General features: G+C 42.1%; 1 pseudogene; it reads right to left on the reverse strand.

Moving 5' to 3' along the window:
- Positions 1–14747: 14747 nt before the first annotated feature.
- LOC147439485 (uncharacterized) lies at positions 14748–15917 on the reverse strand (annotated as a pseudogene).
- Positions 15918–16966: the final 1049 nt, after the last annotated feature.

Below are 16966 nucleotides of genomic sequence, written 5' to 3' on the forward strand. Positions count from 1 at the left end.
TCAAAAAAAAAATTCCCGGCGTCGCTATGAGCGTCGCAAATTTCTTTGTAAATTTGCGACGCTCATAGCGACGCTTATAGCGACGCTCATAGCGACGCCAGCTGGGGTAAAAAAAATAACCGAGCGCGACCAAAAACTCAGATCTCATATCTGAGTTTTTCGGTGCCCTCAAGCAAAGAGCAGGTAACGCTCTCCCTCTCTCTCTCTCTCTCTCTCTCTCTCTCTCTCTTTTTCTTCTACACACACACACACACACACACACACACACACACACACACACGAGGAGAGGAAGGAGAGCCAGGTATGCTCCTTCCCTCTCCTCATTCTCATGTTCCCTTCCCCTCTTTCGCTCTCCCTCTCTCTCTCTCTCACACACACACATACACACACACACATAGTGTTTTTGAGAGAGAGAGAGAGAGAGAGAGAGAGAGAGAGAGAGAGTACAAACAAAAACAAAAACGCACACACATACATAAACAAAGAATGCACACACACACATTGAGAGAGAAAAAGAGAGAGAGAGCATGCATAAACAAAAAACGCACGCATTGAAAGAGGAAAAGAGAGAGAGAACATGCATAAACAAAAAACGCACACATTGAGAGAGGAAAAGAGAAAGAAAACATGCATACGATCCAAAAAAACGCACACACATTGAGAGAGAAAGAAAGAGAAACTAAGGGAGCGTCGTAGGAAACTAATTAAAATTAAAAGACCTAAAGATCTAGCCGACGAGGAGTTGAACTGAAGACCTATTATTCAAGAGGGAAATGGCATAATCAATCTATCATACTTGGCATGGGTGATAGAAAGGTTATACCATTTATCTCTTTTTATTGGCACACACATCCACACACGCGCACACACACAGGAAGAAGAGAGTTATAACGTCGTAGGAAACTATCTTAAAAGACGTTAAAGATTAGGTTATATGTAGACTTACATTAAATTAGATTTAGGTTTATTTTTAACTAGATTTACGTTTATTTAAGCTAGATTTAGATTTACGTTATATTAGATTAGATGCGGGTCTCCATAGACTGCGATGCCTGCATGAAGCGGGTGAAGAAAGCCCTCAATGGAATATAGGGTATTGCTGCCTTCACTCATGGTGGGCTCCGTCGATCCAAAAGTACTGGTGAAATGTCTTCAGAAGACAGGGAAGAAGGTGGATCTTCAGGGCGGCAAGAGTCACTACATCCCCGACACAATGACCATCTAGACAACCTCTAGTCATTAGACTTACGTTAAATTAGATTTAGCTTTATTTTTAGTTAGATTTACGTTTATTTAGATTTACGCTTATTTACGTTAGATCGAGTCCACGCAAGAATTACTTACGGTTTAGGGTTTAGAGTTAGACGAATAGTGAAAAGATCTACTGTGAAAAGATGTTAAGATGAAGTGAAGTGCTACAGCTAGAGAAGAGGCAAAGGGATTTTGTCCACTACATGCAGTATCATGTAGACGTGGGTGTCTAGATTTCTTGTACCCACAAATATAGGTATTGACCAATAAAGACGAGATTATAACCCGGTGGTTCTGATCTCCGTGCACCTCTAGACCGAGGTGTGCGGGGATTGGACATGACTAGAGAATGTGAGGTAAAGAGAGAGAGAGAGAGAGAGAGAGAGAGAGAGAGAGAGAGAGAGATAAGACGAAGAATGCCAATAGAATATTAAATTTGTTGTCCAGGTTATAAGTTTTTTATCCTCATTATGAGTAGCGACGAGGATGTGGGACCGTCCAACCGAAACACCTATCTCTCAACGAGGGTCTTATGTCCTTGTAATCAATGCAAGCATGCTGTGCGACGGACAAGACGTGTTTCTTTGCAGCACGTTCGCGAATTTGGCGAGTTCGATCCATCTATTATAGATCGAGTTGTTGCCAATTATAACTCGTCGGACTCTGACGCTGGCCAACAAGCAGCAATCTTGCAACCCAATAGACGTATTCGCAGGCGCTTTGGTCAAGCAGCATATGTGAGGCCACAAGATGTAGCCTCTGACAGCTCGGGGGATGATCATGCAGAGCACATTCCCAACGAGGCAATGTTTGAGCCCGAGATTGATGAAATGATCGAGACGATCATGGATTCAGAAAGGCTTATCTATGATGATATGAAAAGTGAAGCCGATACATCATTGTATAATGGAGCACGTATGTCTAGATTGAAAGCACTCCTGGTTCTTCTCAACATGCAGGCAAAGTTTGGATGGAGTGACACTAGCGTCACAGCGCTTTTCAGGTGATCTATTACAATTAGTTTACTTTAATAGAACTCTAAATGTATAATGATCTGATAGATTTTTACACGACTGTATCATATTTTTATGTTGTGTAGATTGCTGAAAGAGCACATTCTACCAGCTGACAATGTGATGCCAGATTCCCGAGATGAAGCAAGAAAGATTTTGCGAAACTTGGGGATGGATTACAATTCTATCCACGCTTGTCCTAATGACTGCATTCTTTTCAGAGGGGAATACACAGACATGGAGAAGTGTCCGAAATGTGATTCCGAAAGATATCGAGTAGATCTCCACGGGACAAAAATTCCACAAAAGGTTTTGCGACATTTTCCTTTGCTTCCTCGCATCAAGCATTTCTTCGAATGTAAGTCCATGGCCGCCCTAGCATCATGGCATGAGGAGAATAAATCTTCGGATGGTGTGCTACGAATTCCTGTAGATTGCGCAGCCTGGAAACATATAGATGGAACATGGTCGGATTTTGCCAGGGAAGCTCGAAATTTGCGCTTAGGCCTGGCTATGGATGGCGTAAATCCATTTGGTCAAAGATCAACATCTTACAGTGTATGGCCCGTTGTCATCGTCAACTACAACATTCCCCCGTGGTTGACTACGAAGAAGGGGCACCTATGGCTAAGCTTGATTGTGCCAGGGCGATATAAAGTGGGGAATATGGATGTGTATCTTCGTCCACTATTGGAAGAGCTACAACAATTGTGGATTGGCATAGAGGTGGTGGATATGAGCCGACACACAGGACGACGGAATGCTTTGATCAGAGGTATTCTAATGTGGACCATGCATGACTATCTCGGGCTAACAGAATGCTCAGGTGATCTATTGACACTCCTCTCTCAGACACTGTAAATCTTGTTTTTCCCCATAGTTGATCTATTATCATGTGTATACATGCAGGGCTTCAAACAAGCGGATACAGAGCATGTGTCACATGTGGACCTAGACTGAATGCACGTAGGGCACCCTCACTGAAGAAGCAAATCTACGAAGGTCATCAAGCGTATCTTCCGGAGAATCATGTGTTACGCGACGGCTTTTTGGGAAGAGAGCCACCAAGGATGTCTGCACAAGCATGGTTAGAGCAGAAGGAGATGTGCGATGACGGATTGCCTCCAGGGATGAAGAGACTATCTCTATGGTACGAGTTACCATACTGGCCCCGACTCGTGATCAATCACTTGCTCGATCCAATGCAGATATTCAAGAATGTGGGTAATCTACTATGGGACCATTTGACCGGCAAGAAAGATACTTTGGGAGCCAGAGTTGACCTTAGAAATGTGGATCGTATGGAGCAATATTGGCCGCAAACAGCGTCTGATGGATCGATAAAACTTCCTAAAGCACCATGGATTTTCACAGGAGCCCAAGAACGCAAAGTAAAAGAGGCCATTCGATCTTTGCGGACCCCCACTGGCGTAATGCACTCGCTCCGAACGTGTTTTACTAAAGAAGGAAAGCTTACCGGTTTGAAGTCACACGATTGGCATAAAATGTGTCAGGTACGTTCATAGTGGACTTTAATATCATTGCATAAAATGTGGACTTTAATATCATTGCTGCACATACTTTACAGTTTATTTTACCGGTTGCCATTGAGGGATGTTTGTCTCTCGACATCCGTAACACAATCTACAAACTTGCAAAGCTGGTGCAATGGATCTCACAAAAGGAGATCGACGTAGACTCCATACCATTCGCCAAACTAAATGCTGCGGAGCTTGTGTGCATGTTTGAGAAACATTTTCCTACTACAATACTAACCATTCAGGTGCATCTTCTTGTTCACATAGTTGATGAGGTGGAAATAGCTGGCACAGTTCATTCCAGATGGATGTTCTTCTTAGAGCGTTTCATGAAAACGCTTAAGGGATATGTGCGTCAAAAGGCACGTCCGGAGGGTAGCATGGCAGAAGGTTGGTTGGTATCAGAGTCCCTAGTGTACATTGGAGAGTGGCTAGACGGATTTGATAAATCCCGGGACACGCTATGGCGAACCATAGATGATGAGCGCATATCTGGGATTGTCATGTGCAATCTCGGTGTTGAGAAGAAGATGACGGAAGATCTAGAGGCTAAAATCAACCGATTTTGCATGCTTCACAATCCAGTGATGCAAAAGTGGATTTCACAATATGAGGATGCAAAGCAAGAGCGACAAAGGGCACGAATCGAGTGGAGACGGGGAAGACGACCACCGATGCACTATCCAGCGGTTCTGGAGAGCCTACCAACCTTCATGAGCTTAAGATGGTTGCACAACCAATTGAAAAGCGCACAACAATGCGGTGACGAAGTGACTGAAGAAGAGTGGGAGTACTCTCGGGGTTGCGCGACCAAGGTAAGTTTGCAATGTACGACTAGCAAGTGACTTTATTTATAAACGTTTGAACGGCCACTCATAATCTTTGTTCGTTGTAGTATAAGTCATACACAGCAGCATGGTGTAAAGGTCGACATTTTAGGGTGGAACGAATCGACAAAAAGCGTTTTACTCAAGATTGTGGAATCATGGCAAAATTTGAACAGTCTAGTCGACGACGTTCCTCTGATGCAGATCCCGTGGTGGCGGAACTCACTTACTTCGGCACGCTGCAAGAGATTTTGAGGATCGATTATAGAGGATTTTTTGTCGACTTGTTCGAGGTGCAATGGTTCAAGATAATCATGGAGGGTCGAAACGCTACTGTGCGTAGAGGAGAGTCTGGTTTTCTTGAGGTGGATTCTACTAAGAAATGGACTGACCTAAGAGACACTTTCGTACTACCCGAGCATTGTGAACAAGTAAGTATATAAATAGTTAACATCCCCCTTTTACAAGTTATGTGCTTGAAAGCTCTCATGTAAGTTATGTGGCTTTGGCAGGTAGTATTTCATCCTACAAAGTCTACATCAAACTGGTGGTACGTCATAGAGGTAGCCCCTCGTAGTGCAAGGACGTATGAAGGCTACCATGTGCCAATCACAACGACATCAATGGAGGAGATCAGAGAAGATGCTCAATCAGAAGCCGCTGCGGTGGTGCCAGACGAGCATCAAGATGCTACTACTCTATATGGGGTGCATGCAGAGGAGCTACAAAATGAAACAGAGGATATGTGTTTAAACGGAGAGCTCTATATAGATATAGGAAGTTATGCTGAGTTATGCGAGGATGAGAGAGAGATCTCTTAAAGCCACAAATATTGTATTTGAACAATTTTGCTCCGTGCTGTAAAAGCTCTAGCTCTCTAAGTAGCTTCCATGGTGTGTAACGCTCTTTTCTACTCGCGCTCACATCTTTTGATTGAAAATTCTGAGTTTTCGACTTGCCTCTTCTATCACTCGATTCATTGCGTCATTGTATTTATATGCGTCATTACGTCATTGTATTTAATGGTCTTTGCGTCATTGTCTACTCTATTCATTCAATATTAAGTTTAAATATTCGTGTGTTTAATGCAGGTATGGATGATGAGGAGTTTCTTTCTTCTTTGTCACCGCAGCAGAGACAGTGGTACGTGGAGCGTCATCGCTCTGGCGCATCATCGCGCGTTCCTACACCATCCGCATCTCCCTCTCTTTCGGAGCATTCGGCGCGCTCTGAAGCTTCGGCGTCGACGAGACGAGCGTCACACTCGTCTAGACACCGGCGCTCTAGTGGTGGCGGTGGCGGTTGTTGTGGGGATTCCGCCACCGATGCCTCCACACCGCCTCGTGTTCAACGAGGCTCTTTACCCTCCCCTTCTTTGCCCGCCCCCACACCAGCCACAGCATCGCCATCTACGCCAGGTTTTGCACGGCTGACTGTTCCTAGAAGCTACACACCTCTACCTACTCCGCCAGGAGCCACCCCACTCGACACTCCTCACTTCGGCGCCCAGACGCCGGTGGAGACACCTGACGTCCGTACCCCCATCGACACGCCGCTAGAGACCCCTGCTGGGACACCCAGGTTCACGCGTCACCGGCCAGAGGGCTTGCCTTACTCCGTCGACATCAGCGGCGGCATCATCATGGATGATGACGGCAAGAAGGTGATCTCGCGCATGCGTGGTCTTTGCTCTCAGCTGTTTAGACACTATATACTAAACAAATGGAGTGAAGTACCAAGTGATTTAAAAAACAGAGTCATCAGCATACTTCATGATGAGTTTCCCGTTCCAACACGGGATCAGCGCTTCAATGAAGACCTGATGAAGATTCGAATGCGCGAATACTGCAAACACAAGCGTTCCGAAGTGCAAAAAGCAATCAAGAATGGGTGGAATAGGCCAGATTGGCTGGCCAAAGAAGATTGGAAGAATGCGAAGAAAGCAGCGCGCGAGAATCCCGACAAGTGGAAGCAACAAAAGGATGCAGCCAGAGCGCGAGTAGAGGCAGGGAGCTCGCACCACTTGGGGAGCGGTGGATGGGCATCATTTGAGGCCGATTTTGTAAGTCTTTTCACATTGCTCTTTATGCATGTTCGATAGTTTAGGGTTTATGAGTTTTTTAGTTCTAACATAATGAAATCTTTGTATGTTTTGACAGTGGTCGATGACAGGACGTGATCCCACACCGTACGAGCGCGAGTACGCAGGCAGGAAGGGCTTAAACGCCCTGATGGACATTCTCAGTTCTCGCGGCGGCATGGTTAGTATTAGGGTTTACTCTTTTTTATTTTTTGTATTGTTTTATAAATGTCGTTATATGTTTATATTTACTGAAAACTGTCTTATTGTCTTTTTTTGCAGAATCCGACAGATACGCCGCTTGGACGCGATGAGACGTCTGATTAGACGACGTCAGTTTAGCCGTAGCTAGATAGCATTAGTTTAGGGTTTCTCATAGCTTATGTATCATGAGACGGATTTTATACGTCTTTTTGAACCATGTATATTATTAAATTTGTCACCGCAATTCCTTTTGCCAATCAATTCTTTATGCCTATGATGTTGTACAATTGTCATTATTACATTTGCCAATCAATTCAGTTTGTCTATGATGTGTACAATTGTCAATTTTGCAAACAATGCGTCTTGTGGGTGACTATTTTGGGTCTATTATTTACCTTTGCACTTTTTCTAAAAAGTGAATCAAGTACAATATGGTTGATGGGTGGCAGGGCATTCAATGCCCTGCCACCAAAAAAATATTCTCTCAGGCGTCGCTATAAGCGTTGCTATTTATGGCTCTGTAGCGTCGCTATATGCGTCGCTATACTCTTCTGTGAGAGCGTCGCTATAGGCGTCGCTATGAGCGTCGCTATATAGCGACGCCTATAGCGACGCATATAGTGACGCTCTCGTAGCGACGCTATTAGCGACGGTTTTAGCGACGCCGGGGGTTATAAAAACCCAGTGTATTTCCGTCGCTAACAGCGTCACAAGAGCACACAACCTCTTGTAGTGAATTTGCATGGTCTGATGAGCTTGAAGAGTACTTTTGTAACATTAAAGTCATTTTGTCAGAGCTACCAACACTCATGCCTCCTTGTTGGGAGTACACATTCTTTGTTAGCTCTAGTGCTGGGAAAGAAACAATTGGTGCTGTGTTGCTACAACAAGATCCCCACAGTACAAGGATGCGACCCATCTACTTTGCTAGTAGGGTCATGAATGCTTTGGAGAGAGACTACACAGAAGCAGAACTCATGATGCTTTCTCTCATGTTTGCGGTGAGAAAGTTTAGATCCTACCTGCTACCGAAACCTTTTGTAATTCTCACTGCAGAAAATTTGTTCCCTTGGGTGTCATCTCAAATGAATCTTAGTACTAGGATCTCAAAGTGGATTATGGAGTTGCAAGAGTTTCAATACTCTTTCAAGGTAGAAGATAGTGTGCGTGCACAATTGGCAGGGATTCTCACTTATAGGGTGCACGAAAAGGAGATTAAGGTGCCTGAAGTAAAGACCCTACCATTGCCACCACCAAAAAGTATTCCTAATGCTTTTACCTTGTTCTTTGATGGAGCTTTTCGTCGAGCCACAGGAAAAGCAGGGGGAGGGCTAGTGTTGCTCAACCCAAGTGGAGAGGTGGTCATGAAAGAGAAGTTCAATCTACCAAGTTCAGCTAGCAACAATGAAGCAGAATATGACACTCTACTTCATGGTTTGAAGATGTGCATTGGCCAAGGGATACAACGTCTCATGGTAAAAGGAGATGCACTTCTCATTGTTAAACAGATTTTAGGCATTTGGGCATGCAAGAATGAAAGCTTAAGGACAAAAGTTCATGCCATTCATAGGCTATTTAATCAATTTGAGGAGGTGCAATTATATCATATTCCTAGGAAACCAAATAAAGATGCTGATTTACTTGCACAACAAGCCGTTGCATGTGTAAATAAAGAAGTGCAGGTCATCATGGTGGCGGCTGCTGTGAAGCAACCGAGGTACCAGGGATTGGAGTCATTGGCTCCCATCATTGGCTACATTTTGGAGGGCGAGTTTCCACAAGACTTCACGAAGGCTCATAAGAGGAGACTCATGAAGAAGGCAAGCGCATATCTCTTCCTAGAAGGCTCCCTCTATCAAAGAGGGAGGGATCAAGTATGTAGAAGAGTACCAACTACTGAGGAAATTCCAGCCATTCTAAAAGGTTTGCATGAAGAAGCATGTGGTGGTCATTTTGCCCAAGAATTAACTGTGAAGAAGATTTTTCTTGCGGGGTATGTTTGGCCAAGTTTGCATGTGGATGTCCAACATTGGTGTAAAAGTTGTCACAATTGTCAGGTAAATGGGAATAGAAGATTGGTTTATGGTCCAAGGCAAATCGTGCTTGCAAATGGACCCTTTCAATAGTGGGGCATTGATGCTATGGGTCCTCTGCCTAGGACAAAAAATGGTAAACTCTACATTCTAGTGGCTGTAGACTATATGACTAGGTGGGTGGAAGCACAAAGTGTGGCAAAGGTAAATGAGAAGACAGTGAGCAAATTCGTCTACACTCACATTTGTTGTAGATTTGACACACCTTTGGAGATTGTTTCTGATAATGGTCCAGGGTTTAGAAAGGGATTGCTCACAGAAGTCTGTGAAGAACTTCACATTCTACATCGTCACAGTACACCCTACTATCCCCAATCAAATGGTTTGGTAGAAAAAGCTAATGGTGTCATTGCAGGCATCATTAGAAAGATGGTGAAAAACAAGACAAAGTTGTGGGATGACTTCTTGGATGGTGCCTTGTGGGCGTATCGAACCACATATAGGGAAGCCATGGAGTTCACACCATTTCACTTGGTCTATGGTCAAGAGGCTTTACAGCCAATTGAGCTAAACATTCCAACAATGCGACTTCATGGCAAATCAGCACAAGATGATCAAGAAGCATGGATGGATCGACTTCTTACCTTAGCTGAGCTTGAGTGGAAAAGAGAAGCAGCATACGAGTGCTATAAGAGGAAAGCCACACAGACAAAGGAGAAGCTTGACAAGAAACTGAAGGACAAAGGCATCAATGAAGGAGATCTTGTGCTAAGGTATGACAATCGACTCGATAATCGTTTTGATGCCAAATTTGAAACTAGATGGCAAGGGCCATACATAGTCAAGAAGGCTTTCAATTCTAGTTACTATCAGCTTATGGACTTGAATGGTAAAGAGCACTCCAGGAAAGTAAACGGGTATCGCTTGAAGCCCTATTTGAGTCGCCTTCTACCAAAGGATCTACCAAAGATCTGTCAAAAGGCAACTATCCCATGTAAGTATTGTTCCATGAAGCATGAGTGTAACTCTAGCAAAAATTCTGAGGGGCCAAACAATAAAGATCTCGTCAAGGACTCTGAAGCACTCTCTTTGGAAAAGATGCTCTATGATGGTACATGAATATACCATCATCCAGGGGGAGGGCTAATGATAGCCGTTTTTTCAGCTCTTTGTAATTGCCACAGTGAGTTACCTCACCCTACCAAAATCACCCAAACACTGTGGCTATCCCTACCATTTCACTGTACATAGGCGTGCGTGAGTCACGGGACTTTTCCCATATCTTCTTAAAAAACCCTCAATTAGCTAGTCATTGGGCTAGTTGAGCCAAAAAAATAAAAAAATAAAATTAAAAAATAAGTATATTATGGCCCATGCGTATGTAAATATTTCTTTGTATATAGGGCCTAAATTAAAGATTTTTTCATAATTATTTTGATATTTATTTAAATATTTCTACCTAGGTGTGTGTTATTTATGCTCTGTACATTGCCTCACCATTACCACAATTTTTCTTACCATTTTTCATACTCTTTATTCCATATAGAAATATTTTCATGTAAGCTTCTCTTATATTTGGTGTAACTCCACCCCAACAAAAATCCAAAAAAACTAGTTTTATTTATGTGTATATTTTTTCACTATTGTGATTTTTCCCTTCCTACATCTATTTTGTTTTTTCTAAAAAATTAGAACACCAAAAATATTTATCTTTTTATGGTAGCCTCATAATGAGAGAGATTTCTTTTGACCCCTTTATATTTTTTCCACTTATATTATTTATATTTGACATGTACATATTTTTTAGACCCCTCAATATTTGATTTTCTTAGTTGTACTATTCACTTATATCCTAATCTCAACAATATCTTCAATTATAGACCTACCAATTAAGGTCAAGGGTAGGTGGCATGCATACATGCACTATGGAGGGCTCACTCTTGGAGGTATTCAAAAGAATCATCCAAAGAAGGACCCCACAAGGACCTTTGCAGTGGAAAAAACGGTCGGTTTTGCTGAATTTTTAAAGTTCACTTGCTCTCCGAATTTGAAAAGGTGATACAAACAAAAGTTGTAGCTCGTGGGCTGAACTTTTGCCTCAAATTTTTTTCATATTTTTTTGAGCTACGAGCTGTGAGCTATGATTTTATTAGTGGACCCCAATTTTCCCATGTTATGCAGCCACACTCTCTCTTCCACTTTATCATTTTCCTCTTTCACACACACTTCTCCACTCATCATCCCCACCTCTCTCACCCCTCCTCTCTGCACCCTACTCACCTTCTCCTCAACCTTGAAGAATAAGAGAAACCATGGTGAACTCATACCTCCCACACACAATTCCATTCCAAAATTGACCACCTAGTCTTATTTTTCCTCCTCCAATTTACCCATATCTATCAAAAAAACCACAAAATTCAGCCTCTTCTCTTAAAAGACAGCATCATGGTGGTTGATTACTCCGCTTCAATTACCTTGTCTCTCAAGGAAGGTCAAGAGTGGAGAAAAAATGTACCGTCAAAGCTAGTGGACCGTCAACAAGCGTCAAAATCGGCCCTACTCAAGACACTTGGAGCATCAACCTTGTAAGAAATCCACCTTTTCTTACCTCTTAAGAGTTTTTCTTCCTTATTTGTATCCTACATGGATACTCCCATTGTAAATATCCAATTCCATTTGTAAATTAATACTAACTCTACTAACACTAACCCACTATGAAAAGTCCTATCACCTCCATTTCTCTCCTCTCTCTTTCCCCACCAACTTCTTGATAATTCCAAGCAAAAGAAATTAGATAAATTGCTGAAAATCTAACCAACCATGGTTAGAGGAGTAACCCTAGCCTTCAAAATTGCTATAAAAGGAGGGTGTAGATAGCACAAAAGGGGGGAGCCATAAGAAAGAGCACTATGCTATAGGTTGAGAAGCCAAGCTCAACCTCTCTAGAAGGAGCTCTTGAGTGGAAGCTCATTGTCTTATGCATGTGCATGTGTTGTAATAGGGGATTAGCAAGGGAACTCTATGCCATTGTAAGAGAGAGAGTGTTCATTCAATTGAGAGTAGGAAATCTATCATTTCTCCTACTAGTGTAAGCCCAACATTTGTTGAATCAAGGAGGGTGGATTTGGACTAAGCTTGGATACTTTGTCTCCCTTCCAACGTGAAGTAATGGACAACAATGATGCGTAAGTGTCTTGGTGTTTTTTGTTAAGTTCTTGATAGCTTGTCTCTGGTGTTGTCATCAATCTAGCCATAAATCCCACATACTGTAAGAGGGCGACAGGGTGGAGAGGACTCCCCTGGCCTTAAGACAGTGATTGGGGTGGTTTTTTCTTGTGATGCGTTGTGGTGAAATTTACGCAAGCTATGCTGAACAAATACTAATCTCACTTTGATTTGTCATGACGGATTTGTAAGAAGGTATTAATGCAACAAGCACCCCCTCCCCCTTTCTCTCTCTTTCTTAAATATATAGTTGTGTTTGCTTGATCATTGCCGATACTTTTCAAAGCAGCCCGAGCACTATCTCTCTCTCTCTCTCTCTCTCTCTCTCTCTCTCTCTCTCTCTCTCTCTCTCTCTCTCTCTCTCTCTCTCTCTCTCTCGTGTTTTAGTGTGTGAGAGTGTTCCATTGGTGTTAGGGTTAGTGTAAATTCCTTGCTTGTTTGTGGGTTGCTCTAACGATTCTCCTCTTTTGTGTCCTAGTTCGCTCTTAAACTAGGTGGTGCCCCTTGTGTAGTTGGGATTTGGCTGTGGGTTTGTTGTTCTGGTTTGTGTTGTGTTGTGCCCCAGCCCCATTGAGCAACACAGGAGCCTTGAAGGGTGTCTAGAGGTTGCTCTTCTTGTTGCCCGCCCCGGACCGCCTCACTAGTTACTTCAAGAAAGCACTGCTCTTGGACAATGTAGTTTTAGGTCTTTTGGGACTACTAGCTTCCACCTGCGTGGCCTTTCTCTTCTGTCTAGTGAGAGCCAAATGAGTACCTGGGGTTTCTTCATCTGGAAATAAATCAATTGTTAGTCGTTGGGATGGATTTCTGACTTCAAGCCATCCGTACCTGGTCGTGAGCATGAGGAGAAGTTGCCTAGTAAAGAAACTGCCAGACATACCAGGCTTTAAAAATAGTCTGCAACTTTATCTTGGTGGTCTACTGAAGTACATTCTGAGAAAAAATATGACATAGTTTGATCGAAGCTATGGCATCTATTATCTTCGCAATCAACATAGAAAAACGAGTTTTTGAGACGTCTGTGGCATTGTTTTTCAGACTCACAGATTCAACCACAAACTGGTAAGCAATGGGGACATCCAGACCTGCTACTAGAACCCCTTGTGTATTGGCCTTGTGCTTTTTTTTGGCTGCATAATCCTCCTTTAGAGCTGCACTTATCTACTCTGCAGTGGCAATGGTCGGCTTTGGCTCATTTGGCATCTTGAAAGAATAATCAGTGTCGTCCGGAGTTGCTGACACTTTTCTACCATACACTACAGCGCTGTCTTCATTAACATTGAAGGAATCAAGAACCTGTTTAATTTTGGTTGTGTCAAACTTGATTCTTGTGGCTTGCAGAACCACATGCAAATCCCACAGTGGCAGCAACGCTTCTGCTTGCTCGATAAACACATACCTCTCTCCAAATGTGTGTGGTCTAGTTGGGAAGGTGCAAAAGCTGTGGGTGTGAGAAATCGTGATGAGAGTCATAAACACTTTGTGAAAAAGAATCTGTCGCCAACCCTCTTTCTAAGGGTGACTAAGAATCTAAGAGCGTTCGTGATAGAAAGTCACAAACCCTCTTTCTTATCGTGCTTGGAAATTGCTTGTTTTCGTAGTTGAGATTATGATGAGAGGATCACCAAATCACATTCAATTTCACTAAAAAAGACCATTGAAAAAACACTAAAGTTTTATCCATAAAACTCCACTGCTCATACAAGCACAAATATCAATCAAAACCCAAACCTCTTTCATGGTATCATGTAGCCTTGCCCCCAATTACATAGTCGTAACTTCAAAGACTTGAAAGGAATACTAGAGCTTCCATCTTCTTGGCTACCATTTTCTGATTTTTTTCAGAGATTTAAGAGCTTCTATATTGAATCTCACACACCCTCATAGGCTCAGATACAAGATTGCGAAGAGGCGGGACTGCAGCAAACATAGATTGGGCAACCATGGAAGCTATTGCATAGTAGAGAAAAATTGCTGGTCCTTTCTTTAAAATAAGCCCTCTCTCTCTTACTCACGGAAATTTGAGATGATGTGTCAATCTGTGGGCTATTTTGCCACTTTGTACCAAAACTAGGTTATTTTTAGCTCATTTTTAACCCAAAAAATATCATTTTTGATCTGCAAATCCCAAACGAAGTCAAAAAATTCCCTAAATTTGTGGGATCACTTGCATAAGCATAAAAACCATAAATAAGCATCATTTTTCATCAATATACCATTTTGGATCGCTTTTCATGCAATTTTGCAACGGTGCCTGTTAGCTGCAATTTTTGGCAGTTTTTGCCCGCATCAGTCTTTATAGGCGAGCTGAGTGTGCCACCATGAAACACTTGGACTATGTACATTTTCAAACCAAATTAAGCATCTTATCAAGTGGAAAAGCACGCAAAGGTGCCACATCCAAGGCCACGACTCCCCGGATAGGCATGTACATGATAGCGACGGTAGTAGCTGCTTCATCATATACCACAATATGTACATGATTACTTTTCTTTCCGTGCATCGAGAAGTTTGAAAGTGAGGTGAATGTTTTTACTTCACTCTATGTATGTGACATGGCACAACATCCACCCCCTCTAAACCTGCACATTCTCCGGTATGTGCCAACTTGATTTCTTCTTTGTTTGCATATGCCTTGATTGTAAACATGCAATGAGAGACACAATAAGCACATAGTTCCCATCTGGATCATTGGGAAAGAATACAATATTTCTGTTATAAGAGCACAACCATATGATAATTGATGCATTCCCTAGATTGATAGGCATAATATTGGAGGGACATACATCAAGAACATCAAAGCATTTCCCTCTATCAAAGGGAATATAAATACACCAACAAAGACCATAAGCTTCATAAAGTCCGCCTGGGTCATACAGTAACATAAGAAAGTCCCACATATGCCACATACCATGAATTTCTAGTAAATTAGCATCACCCCCTCTAGTATCCAAAGTTTCAACATGCATCCCTGAATCATCAAGCTCCATATTATCCATTACCTCATTTGGTGAATCATAAGCTACATGCATAGGCATGAAATCTTGTATAAACTCATCCAAGAATATTATAAGATCTACCTCATGCTCATCTCCTTCTTTTTGTAGGTCACATACCTCATCGTAATTTTGAAAACTCCTATCATAAGGAGCTTGAAATTCCTCCAAAGCATCATCCAAAAGAGCCATAAGCTCCATGTCCTCATGTTCATGTTGTCCCAATTTATGACATGATTGATATCTTTCAGAACCCTTGTTGTATGCGGCATGGAAACCATCCAAAGCTTCATCCAAAAGATACAAAAGATCCTCTTCAATGGGACCCTCTTGAGAGCATATCCCATGATTTAGTGGATCCTCATCACCTGTGGTATGCATATAGGCCATATTTTCTTCACACTTTTTCTCTACCATCACACCTTCTTTCAAGTACCTTTGTACTTCAATCTCACAAATATCAGCATGATTCACAAAGATAGAAGGCAGCTCTTTTTCCATTTCATCATCGTAACCCTTCCAGTCATTGGTAGGAGTGGCCGGTGGCTGAATATCAAATTGCACCCCCTCCAAACAAGAGCCTACAACTTTGAAATACATCTCATCCACCAATCCACAAGCATATGTATCACATTGAAGAGCATTGGCATCACAAGAAGTATTATCTTCATTTGGAGATTTGTGAACCTCTTTGAAGCATGAACTGAATTCCAAATCACAATACTCTATGTCATCTCAGGTCATATCGTTTTTCACATTTACATGTCCTTGGCTAAATCCATGCTCTACCACATGCTTTACAACATCTTTATCATCCTTCTCTTCACAACATGCCAATTTTTGCATAACCAATTCACCAAAAGCAATGTAAGCATCACCAAAAAAAATCCCTTCCAATGAATCCCCAAAGAAATTGAGCTCACATAAGCATCTTTTTGCAGATTGAATACCATCCATAGTACCTTTGACCATAGATCTATGTGAAAACTCCATCGAATCACACAAGGAAGCACAATTCTCATGTGCCAAAATTGAAACACCAAGTTTTGCATAAATAGCTTTGACTACATCCTCGTCTTTTGCATGTAACAATGTTTTTTCCTGTTGAAGTCACTCATCTATTATAGATTCCAGTATTTTCATGAATTTGATTGCAATAAATTGTATGGCATGGTACTTGTATCAATTTTCTACTTCCAACATCGGGAAAAACATCTGGTTTTGTAGAAGGAATGCACTCCATTTCCCATTCCATAAAGCCCAAGGTTTCTTGTGTAAAAGCATTTGAAAAATCATCCCAGTTGTCTCCACATTCCTTTGCAATCTCTTTTACTTGCTGATAGAAATTTGGAGCCACTAACTGTTGAAAGGACATAATCATCAATCTTTCAGGAACCCCTTGGACCTTGATCTACATTGCATAGCACTCAAGAAAGCCTCTTGGGTCATAACCATCAAAGACATTACATTTCTCATACCCTTCACTTAATGCAATCCCCACTACTTCCTCCGTCTGCATCATTTTGATTAACAAAATTCTATTTGACTCTATATCTGCAATCCATTGGTAGAATAAAATCATTTATATATAGCTTTACATCATCACAAATTCTCACCTTAGCCACTTCACATCGGGTTCACCAAAAATGTCAGAATGTGTGCGGTCTAGCTAGGAAGGTGCAAAACCTCTGGATGTGAGAGTTTGTGATGAGAGTCACAAAAACTTTGTGAAGAAGCATTTGTGGAGAATCATCAACCCTCTTTCTAAGGGTGAGTAAATATCTAAGAGCATTCGTGAC

This window comes from Adiantum capillus-veneris, chromosome 16, assembly GCF_014529385.1.
Source record: "Adiantum capillus-veneris isolate H3 chromosome 16, ASM1452938v2, whole genome shotgun sequence".
NCBI lineage: Eukaryota > Viridiplantae > Streptophyta > Polypodiopsida > Polypodiales > Pteridaceae > Adiantum > Adiantum capillus-veneris.